General features: G+C 46.6%; 1 protein-coding gene across 1 annotated transcript in view; it reads right to left on the bottom strand.

Annotated features, from left to right (window-relative positions):
• The window catches only part of LOC112550990, a 41,466-nt gene that overhangs the window by 15,743 nt on the left and 16,226 nt on the right, over positions 1-9,497 (bottom strand). The window lies entirely within an intron of this gene.

Raw genomic sequence — 9,497 nt, 5'->3', positions numbered from 1 at the left:
AGTGGTTAGCTACATCACCATCCCTAGCTCCACCCCATGATGTAATGCCAACAATGGGACCGCCCACTGAGGCGACGTCATCAGAGCGGCCCCCTCCCTACGAGGGAGACAAATTGTATCCATCGCTCCCAGCTGAGGGAGAGCAACTGTATCCAACGACCCCAGCTGAAAGGAAGAGATTGTATCCAATGCTCCCAGCTGAGGGAGAAGAATTGTATCCAGCACTTCCAGCTAAAGAAGAGAAGCTGCCTTTAACCACAGCTTACCCAATAGTTCTAAGGAAACATATTACAGATGCACAAGGTAATACTGGTACTACTGTTACCTATCCAACACACAACCGACAAGAAATGCAGGAGCTGTGCCGAGAGTTGAAGATAAAGAGTGAAGAAACCCTAGCCATGTGGATAGGACGCCTAGTTGTGGAATATGGGTCAGAAGCATTACATAGAGATGAAGCAAGTGCTCTAACTAGACAGGCTGCCTGGAGTGGAGGGCACGCCACTGATTTAAACATAGTTATGGAAAACACTCTTTGGCCCATACCACTTCCAGCACTCGTGGTGGAACAAGTATCCCACAAGTCTCATGTGTGGCATGAAGGGTGTCCACCAAATACAAGTGCAGAACAGCTTCTTCTAGCTATTATAGGAGTATCTTATTTATCATGGAATCCCAGAATACATAAATTGGGATTGAAACCAGACTGTTATAAGGCAAAATGGGCTCATCATTACTTGAGGGACCCAGGAGCAGTCCCAGCGACCCTAGAAGCTATAGACGCCTGCGTGGAAGTATATGGAGGGATAGAAACTATCACGCTTAGACTATTCCTAAACCCAATGGTGGGACAACCAGCGGGAAACTTCCTGAGCCATGTCCCGCGATTGCAGGCCCTGATGAATAAAGGTGAGAAGATTTTCCCTGAGACGAAAGATTTACGCTCATCACATCCAACTGAGACATCGAAGCCAAAGTATCAAGAATCCAATATACAACGAGGATCAAACCAATTGCCAGTGAGAACACCTGAAGAAAGGGCAATGTTTGGATTTTTGCTCTATCATACCAAACTTACAAAACAGCAACTGCGCACCCTTGGAGATGAAGGCCAATGCCACCTTGCTGAAATGATGGGGTTCCAATTTAGGGAGAAGTCAAAAAACGATTAGAGGCCGTCGACTCCGCCGGCGGCCCCACCCATTACCCAGATTCAGCTGACCCCCAACCCTACGCCGACTTCATCGTACAGCACCCGAGAGATCCAAATAATCAGAAATGAGTGTTCTTCCTTCTAGACACTGGATCACAAGTCAACGTAGTTACCAAAGCCACCCCACACACGTTGATGTCGAAAACCATCCAAGTCCAAGGACTCAACGCTGTGGCAATGACCTCCAAAGTTAGAATTATAATTTGTGGAATGGTACTAGAAGCAGTGTTAGGAAATATTAATATCTTGGGTATTCCAGGAATAAGAAAGCTAAATCTCAGGGAACGAGTTTTACAAGCATCAACGTAGTTACCAAAGCCACCCCACACACGTTGATGTCGAAAACCATCCAAGTCCAAGGACTCAACGCTGTGGCAATGACCTCCAAAGTTAGAATTATAATTTGTGGAATGGTACTAGAAGCAGTGTTAGGAAATATTAATATCTTGGGTATTCCAGGAATAAGAAAGCTAAATCTCAGGGAACGAGTTTTACAAGCACTTCCTATTACCATATCTAAGGCGGAATGGCATAAACCAGAACTTCACAATTCTTCCGTCTGGCGATACCGTCCAATTCCAACGAAGAACGCCCTTAAAAGATCTCTTACTAGTCTTCTACAATGACTCGAGGAACAGGGTTGTATTAAGCGAGTAACAACGAGTACTTACCTGTCTCCAGGATGGGGAGTAGCCAAACCAGGTACATCTAACGAAGCCCGTTTAGTTGTAGATTACCGAGAAGTTAATAAACGATGCCAACCATTAGCACAACCCACTCCATTAACTTTACCGCAATGTATACTAGAAATGTCGGAGTAACGTTAGATCTTAAAATGATGTTTTTCTGAGTAACGTTAGATCTTAAAAACATGTTTTTCTCTATCCCACTCACTGACCCTGAAGGAGTCCTGAATATGTGCGTTGAAGGGATAATGTATCAATGGACTGTTTGCCCACAGGGATATCGGAATTCCCCAGCACTAGCTACCGGTGCTATCAATCGTACCCTGGAAGCATTTGCGGCAACGAATAGGGACTTACAGAATGAGGAATATAACATTTGGAATTACATTGATAATATCGCTATCATGGGTCGAAACACTGAGGTCATCCGAGAGATTGCTACCCGTCTCGTCAAACACCTCCAACAGGCCGGATGGACCATGAATTTAAATAAATCACACCTACATCCCACCACGAATATTACATTCTTGGGGACCACTTTCGAAGGCACCACTAGACGCGGCACCACTTATAGAAGTCCAGACTTAGAACCTTTAACACGACCTCTTCCAACGGACAAAAGATCGCTTCAACGACTCCTGGGTCATCTCAACTGGTATCGGCAGTACATTCCACCTTTACACTTACCTATTGTCGCAAAGTTACAGCGTCAAATCCGAGAGAAGACTCGAAAGTCCACGCCACGGACGACAAAAGACGATGACCATCTCCAACGTCTCTTGGACACTATTAGAACCACCTCACTTGTCGCTATTAATTTAGACGAACCTTTAGTCATTACCCTAGGATATACTGACACCCACGTGTGGGCCACGGTGCATAATAGTCGTGACGAGATCATCTTTGCTGCGCATAAGACCCTGCAAGCTACACAGAATCGTTACAGACATCTAGCGAAGGTCCTTCTTGCAGGCCAACTAGCTGAATCACTGTCATCAGGTCACGGGACCCTTCGAGCTCCTCTAGCCAGTTTAATACCATCAATGGACCCAGAAAGAATCGACCCCCACTTCCAAGGGGAACCCAGAACGTGGAACACACTAGTCGTTAATCATCAGTATCATTGGCACTGTTGGAAGCATGAAGACGTGACACTCATCCCGGATTTAGACGAAAACCGCACACCTACTTTATATGGAACCACAGACCCTGCGTGGATTGGATCAGACAGCACCTCTCGAGAAGGGGGAGGATATGGGTACTATTGCAAGCCGTGCCGTCACACGGAAGTAATTAATTCAATCCCAAAAGAGAGTTCCCCTCAACTTTGTGAACTCCTAGGATTTAAAGCAGCCGTACAACACTGTCTTGATCATCACGATAATACACTCCCCGTTCCAGTTATAGCGATCGACTCCCTGTACATTTATAAGATCGTGATGGGCACAGCAAAAGAAACAGAAAATCGATCAGTGTGGCAAGATATTTGGGGAGCAATCTCCACATTCGTAACACCGCCATTGGTGAAACATATGCGTTCACATAGGCTTGATACTGATCCAGTACATGAAATCTTTGATAAATTACTAGAGGACCCTTCACGAGGTGATGTAGTACTGCCGGTCTCGATTCCAGGATCGTCCCCCGAAGCTGATCCATTCTTAATATGGCTCCATGAACACTGGGGGCATCCCGGACCTCAAGCCAGTTATCAAAGATGGAAACTTAAAACCCAAGGATCTAGTTCTTCTGGTCAGTATGCATCCCAAGCTGATTGGAAGCAAGTCGCTAAGAGTTGCGAGGCTTGCGCAAAAGAGAAATGTCACCGGACGAGTCACAAAATTGGAGCATTAAACCCAGAACACTTCTTTCCAGGGAAGACGTGGCAAGTAGATTTATTAGGACCACTGCCAGGAGCGAAACCACCGAATAAGGGACTGGTCATAGTCGATCTAGGAACCCGGCAATTACAAGTTGTTCCTTTGCGGAAAAGTAATGCTGTTGCTGTCATCACTGCGTTAACCGCTGCCTTTGTGACGTGGAAGACACCCCAAGAAATCCAATCTGATGGAGGACCTCCGTTTAATTCTAACGCGATAGATAAATTCGCCAGACTTCATGATATTAAATGGCATCTTCATCTTCTGTACCACCCACAGTCGAATGGTGTTGTAGAAAGGCATATTGGTCTGTACAAGGAACAATTACGTCTCAGAGGCGGAGGAACGTATAAGAATTGGACCAAGCATAACCATGATGTCCTAATTTCCCTAAATATGTCAAAGCCTTTATGGGACGAGTCTACATCCCGAAAACCCTCGCCATGGGAACCAAGGTTTCAGCCGGACGAACTAGTATGGGTTACCATACCACACCCACATCAATCGCATCCACTGGTTCATAAAGGAACAGTTCGTCAATCTGAACCATATCCGAACACCTATTCTGTTTGGTTAGAAGAAAAGCCTGATCATCCTCTTATCCAATTATGGTGGGCTATGATGACTCGGCGAGCTTTACAGACAAATGTTCCAAGTAACTAATACGGTTAAAAGTCTTGTCTCCTACAGGTCCCTAAGTAAAAGAACCGACAACTGATCCTGAGATAGAGAAGAAAAGGAGAACATCACAGAAGACACAAGAGCCAGTGTGTCACGCTGCTATGCTGAGATTCAGAGCACGAGATGATCATCGACACAGAGAGAGAGCGATGCCTTACAACATTTTCGCACGTGGACTTTTATTAGCTAACCCAATTTTAATTACTTTATCTGATGTAGAAGATCCTACAACTGATAACACTGTTTTAGCAATGTTGTCAAGTTGGGCTGAAGCCATAGGTGACCAATCAGAGAGAGATGGTCTCACCACCTGTTTACGGCCTCCTCTTTCAGTTGATGACCCTGTCTTTACTCCCTATCTGATTCCTTTGAATGTTACCGAATGGTTTAATGTTAGATCTAAAGAATTGTGTACTTCTATTAATATTACGAGGAGTAATCCGTGGATGACTACCAGTTACGGTTGGCCACAAAATTTCTCTTTAGCCCACTTCGACACAACCGAGAAGTTTTGTCATGTAAATTATAGCCCATTAACAGACGACGGCGATCAAACCAGTACACCAGTATCCGAACCAATAGCATGTGCCAGAATCCCATGGGGAATTAACCCCCAAGGTATAGATTGGTCCAGGCCAGATAGTTCACTGACCTGGGACCCGCAGTCTATTAGTCCTCCCTGGTGCCTTCCGCTCCCACCTTGCGCTACTTGTCCTCACCCAAAGAAGAAACCCTTAGTTACCCCATCACCTTTCATTCAACCCCCATCTAAAGTTGTATGGGACACATCTTTAGAGGTAAATGTGCTCAGTAGTCGAGTTTGGTATTCTTTTTATTATCCTATTTTACGTGCGGCACTACTAAGTCCCGCATGTCATAATAAAAGCCTCCGGATCCTGAATCATGCTTGGCTAGCCCACGCGTCTTCCGGCAACTGTGAACAATTAGCTACCCCTGCCCCGATGGGTATGTTGTGGGCCTGTACAGATGGTCGTTTATATACGACTCTGCCCGCGATACTTTCGAAAGTACAATGTTTCTTAACTTCAGTAATGCTCTGTCCACCTTTGAGCGCTGATACTGCTTACCCGATTAGCCCAACTATGCTTCGTCGCCCTAAAAGCGTACCCCGGTCTGGAATTCACTCACGGGCTCAGAGCGTGTAAGCAAATTTTTCCAATGGGGATTCGAGGGTACTTTTGGATGGGCAGGAATAGGCATTGGGAAAGCACGAGTGGCAATAGCACAATTATCCAAGCAAGTTGAGCGATTAGCTAACGATACTGCTCTAGGTTTTCTTTGGTGAACCAACAATTACAAGCTACATCGCATATGACGATGCAAAACAGGTTAGCCCTCAATGCTATATTAATACAACAAGGAGGACTATGTCAGTACCTTAATTTGTCTACGACCCATTGCTGTATTAGTATTCCAAACCTTTCCGTGCCTTTAGAGCAACAAGTAGCCATAATGAGAAAAATTGCTACGAATACGAATAAGATCGCTCAACTAGGAAAGGGATGGCTGGCTGATTTCTTTAATTGGGCGGGATGGGATACATCCTCTTGGCTCATACACTTGTTGACCTCACTCATTACTATATTGTTACCGTTCATAGCCATAGCAATAATTGTTTGCATGGGATGTTGTATTGTACAGTTGATCCAACAACGTTTAACAAAGTTATCTTCCTTTGTATACACGAGGTTACCGGAACTTCCCGAGAATTATGAGTTTATAGACGACACCACTATCTAAACCAAACCTGTGTATTTGCAGGTTTTGTCTTTCAGAAGCCGGTATCAACGACTCGAAAGCAAGTGACGGCCACTACACTGGGTGGAAAGAGAAACCCGTAAATACCGAGACCTGAAGTGTAAAGCTACAATGACACCCACCAAAGGACTCATGCTTGAACTTTTCATAGTTACTGTAATTTTGTGTATTGGCGTTATCACTCTTTGCTTCTTGATCCGGTTTGTGAAAGACGAACTCATGTCGTTATCCAATGTTGTATATACCCGTTTACCTGTACCCCTTGATGAGGACAAGTTTGGCCATGAAGTAGTCGTTGAGTTAGAACGAGTAGCCATTGTGCCATGAGCAAGGGGGCATGTCATAAATAAGTCCCCAATCAGAGTTAAATGCTCCTGCCACAATGGGCCGAGTGAGCTGTTTTACCACCCCCACCTTTTTTTTGTTTGGGCCACCTGATATGGGCGTACCCTATGTCATATTTCCGAGTACTTCGGTGGAAGGTTCTAGAAGTTAGCACCTAATGCTAGGTCTTTATAATAGTAAGGAAAAGTTCCGCCTTGTTATGTAAATATGTGCAACATTATTGGCCGGATGTAAATTATTCTGTAAAGATGGTTAGCTATTGGCCCGCTAGCCATATATAAGGTTACCCAGTTTCCTCCCAAGGTGGAAACCTCTGTGACGACCTCCGAGCTCGCTGCCCAGAGATCTGAGAGATCACCTTTAGAGGTTCATTGAGAGACTGATCATCTTTCAGCGTCTCCCCGTCACCAAAAAATATCTGACGTACCGTATCCAGATTGCTAGCTCGTTGCGTTGCGAACTCGTCCGTTCCTCCATTCAATTGTTGTTCCTGTTACCTGTTGAGTTATTTGTATTCTACGTTCGCCTCGTTTTCTGTAACAAGCAAGCATCATTCACTTATGCCAGAACCATCTAAGGGCATAAGTAAAATCTCTTTGGAACCATTAAGCTGTCCTGCCTCTCCATCCACATGCCTGCCCAACCGTTCCCGTTTTGCTTAACAAACCCTGATTTCTGGCCCGGCTGGTCCGGCTCCCAGGACATACAGATCAGCAAACTCCAGTGTACAACTCTTGAATGTGGCTGCCTTCTTGGAAATGAAAATCCACACACATGCTTCTGTTAACAAACCCTAACAACTAGATTAGGGATTGGAAACATGTTTGGGCAGAGTGCCAAAAACGCCTGCAACCTCAACTTGTAAGAGGTTGGCATTCCAGGGGCAGATGGCTAAGGAGCTGAGGGGCCCAATCCTTGTTGTGTCAGTGCAGCCCTGGCCCCTTCCCTGCCATCTGCCCTGAGGTGCACATGCCAAACAAAATGAATTTGCATGCCATGCTCTAGCACCCAAGCCAGGGATTGCCTACCCCTGAACTGTGGTATATGGAATGTACCTTTAAGGGGCCAGCAGTGGGATGACCCAGTGTCTTCCCCTGATGCCCAGTGGGTGTGGTTTGTGGTGGTGGGTAGTTATAGTTCTCCCTGCAAGCTGTGAGCATGTGAGTTGCTCAATCCTGTTCCTAATAAAGATAAAGCTGTTTACCACCTGTTGCAGGGCACTCTAGATGCCCAGCTCCTATAAGAGTGGGAACTGCTAGGGGAAGAACCCTAGCATTGAATAGGGAGCCCCAACTGTGGGTTACCAGAGTAACCAGAGTGAACCAGGAGCACCCGCCTGTTACAGGTCAGCTGACAGGAAGGGGCAGGGCTGACTCGCATATAAATCCCAGACCTGAGGCCAGGAGGACAGTTCCCTGCCAGCAGCCAAGGGGGAAGGAGCTCTCCCAGAGCAAGCGAAGGGGAGAGTCCTGACTGCAGGCACAGCCTTTGATGCTGTTGTGCGATGGAGTATTCCCTGGTAGGGCTTGAATGTTGTTATAGCTGTGCAGCTTGAGTTATGTTATAGTCCATGGGCTTGTGCTTTGTTTACTGTTTAATACCGGTGGCTTGGGTGAGGCTATAAGGGGATGGAGGAGGCCTCATAGGGGACTCACGGTAGCGTGGGTACCCCAGCCCCAGAGAGAGGGGCCGTGTTGAGAAGCCCCAGAGAGAGGGGGCCACGTTGAGAAGCCCCAGAGAGAGGGGGCCGCGTTGAGAAGCCCCAGAGAGAGGGGGCAGTGCCAGACAGGGCTGCGGAAAGCCCGAGCGCCAGAGAAGACACAGAGTGAGACAGGGCTGCGGAGAGCCCAGTGAGGACAAGGGGGCCAAATTACAACAAGGCCCAGACAAACAACATCGGTACCATCGACGAGGCGTGGGCTGTGGTGTAGGGGAGGAAACGGAGCCGCAGATAGCTCCCCCTGGCATCGGGGCAGTAAATGGGCAGCCTCCTGCTAATTAACATCAATTAATCAATTAACAACAAGGCGTGGCAGAAAAGGTGGTGGGCAGTTGGCCCAAGAACAGGTGGGTGGGCCACAGTTAGATCGGCCCAGGCAGGCGCCTGTTACACCACCCCACCAGTCTCTGCTGAATGGTGACTTGAGGACAGAACCCCAAAGGCATGGAGGTCTGAGTGAATCCCCCATCCCTGGAACCCAGTGGCATAAAGTAAACATTATAGAACTAGATCTTAATTTAAATCTTACTGGAGAGATTGAATCATAGAACATTAGGGTTGGAAGGGATATCAGGAGGGCATCTAGTCCAACCCCCTATTCAAAGCAGGACCAGCCCCAACTATATCATCCCACCTAAGGTTTTGTCTAGTTGGGCCTTAAAAACCTCCAAGGTTGGAGATTCCATAACTTCTCTGAGTAACCTGTTCCAGTGCTTTACTACCCTCCTTGTGAGAGAGTCTTTCCTGATATCTAACCTAAACTTCCCTTGCTGCAACTTAGACCATTGCTCTTTGTTCTGTCATCTGCCACCACTGAAAAGAGTTTAGCTCCATCCTCTTCGAACCATCCTTTAGGTAGTTGAAGGCTGCTATTAAATCCTTCCTCAATCTTCTCTTCTCTAGACTAATAAGCCCAGTTCCCCCAGCATCTCCTCAAAAGCTATGTGCCCGAACACCCTAACCATTTTTATTGCCCTCTGCTAAGCTGTCTCCAATTTGTCCATATCCTTTCTGTAGTTTGGGGATTTGGGGGGGGGGGGAGGTGGGGTGCAAAACTGGACACAGTACTCCAGATGTGGCCTCACCAGTGCCAAATACAGGGAAAGAATCACTTCCTTTGATCTGCTGGCAACTTTCCTACTCCTGCAGCCCAGAAGGAGTAAATGGTTGTGTCTGGTTCCTGGGCAGAAATG

This window comes from Alligator sinensis, unplaced genomic scaffold (genome assembly GCF_000455745.1).
Source record: "Alligator sinensis unplaced genomic scaffold, ASM45574v1 scaffold191_1, whole genome shotgun sequence".
Lineage (NCBI taxonomy): Eukaryota > Metazoa > Chordata > Crocodylia > Alligatoridae > Alligator > Alligator sinensis.
Note: the sequence above shows the minus strand (reverse complement) of the source record. Positions and strands in the feature narration are given on the sequence as shown.